Below are 1,626 nucleotides of genomic sequence, written 5' to 3'. Positions count from 1 at the left end.
TCCCAAATACTAAAACTGAAACTGGAGTGGTATTCAAAGTTTCAAACTGATGTCTCTCTGTCCAACCATTTTGAAACTGAAACTGGAGTAGTAACCATTACTCCTAAATACTACTCCAGTTCCAATTATTCGAACAAAGCAGACCATGAAGATAGATCATAAAATATAAAATTATTCAGATGGGAAGACATCAGACCAAGACTCACGTCCACACAAAACATAAATCATAAAATGAAATGGTGATAATACCTCCGAACTGTTCTAGCAGATGCTGCGAGGGAGGGTGATTACATTGCACTTCGAACGAAACGGATCAATCAATCTACCTCAACTAGATCGAGCGCACAATCCAGAACTGAAATGAAACGAAATAGAGACACAACAACTCTGAAGAAATCAACATGCGGTTGCATAATTCTACCGCCTCTTCTTCAACACGATGGAGCGCTCGGAGCCCTCCTCCTCGCTGTCGCTGGAGCTGCTGTCAGCAGGCGGGGGGAGCACCGGCTTCCGGTAGACCTTGTGGACCACGAAGACGACGTCCGCCGCCTCGGGGTCCGGGTGCGCGCGGCGGAAGGCGGCCGCGTCCCTGTTGAGCCGGTACTCCTTCATCAGCCAGCGCGTCGGCGACCATACCGCCCCGCCTTCGGTACGCGAACCTGCGCCGGAACGCCACTGCCTCCCGGCCGCCCTCACCGCCGTAGTACGCCTTCTCCGTGCCGTACTGCACCCAGCACCCGCCCCCGCCCGGCGTCGGGCACGTCTCGCCGGCGGGCTTTGCCGCGAAGAAGAAGCCCCATACCTCGCCGTAATCCCTTACGTGGTTTTCCCGAAAGGGGAGCTCACGCGGGGGCAAGGACAAGACGTCCACGCCCTCCTCGATGAAGCCGGGGAAGATGCCGCCGCCGAGCCCCGCCCTGGGGACGAGGTAGTGGTGGATGAGCTCACGGCCGGTGGGTTGGAACACGTAGGCGGCTGTCAGATTAGGGTTCGCCATCGCCGACCGATACCGAAGTTGTAGCCTAGGAGAGGTAGATTGTGTGGGCGACTCAAAATGTTCAGTGGATCCGAGAGAGAGAGAGAGAGTGTTTGACTATGCCATGGGATAACTCAGATTTGGGAGGACCTGCTCCTGCTTTTGTAGATGGGTTGGCATTAACGCTAGGGAGGTTCCAGAAGCCAAATACATATGGCGCACTAGATAAGGGTGTCTAATTCGGTCGGTGATAACATATGCTCAATTAGAACAAAATTTGATGGGCCAATTGATCAGGATTGTGCAATCGGATTTGTTGCGCAACCGTGCTTGGCCCAAACAAATGGCAACGGATTAGAGTCCACAAATATTCCTAATACAAAAGAGGGATGGTGATCTATGCTTCGAAACACCTCAGCATTTCTTAGTCCCGAAATTTCAAGAGAGACGAGTCTTAAAATTTCTAGAGAATTGAGAGAGGCACTTGTGGTCAAGTGAGTTTTTTGAGGTTGATGATGACGTAGCAACGACCCCCCTCCCCACCCCTTGCGCGCAGAAGCAAGTTGGCGGCGGAACGGTGAGTTGTTGGCAAATCCGCATCGCTTTCGGACAATTGATGAAGAGGTGATTTGTTTTTACGGAAGGAACGG

General features: G+C 52.3%; 1 pseudogene; it reads right to left on the bottom strand.

Annotated features, from left to right (window-relative positions):
- Positions 1-207: 207 nt before the first annotated feature.
- LOC109743804 (NAC transcription factor NAM-B2-like) lies at positions 208-1,147 on the bottom strand (annotated as a pseudogene).
- Positions 1,148-1,626: the final 479 nt, after the last annotated feature.

The sequence above is a fragment of the Aegilops tauschii genome, chromosome 2 (genome assembly GCF_002575655.3).
Source record: "Aegilops tauschii subsp. strangulata cultivar AL8/78 chromosome 2, Aet v6.0, whole genome shotgun sequence".
NCBI lineage: Eukaryota > Viridiplantae > Streptophyta > Magnoliopsida > Poales > Poaceae > Aegilops > Aegilops tauschii.
Note: the sequence above shows the minus strand (reverse complement) of the source record. Positions and strands in the feature narration are given on the sequence as shown.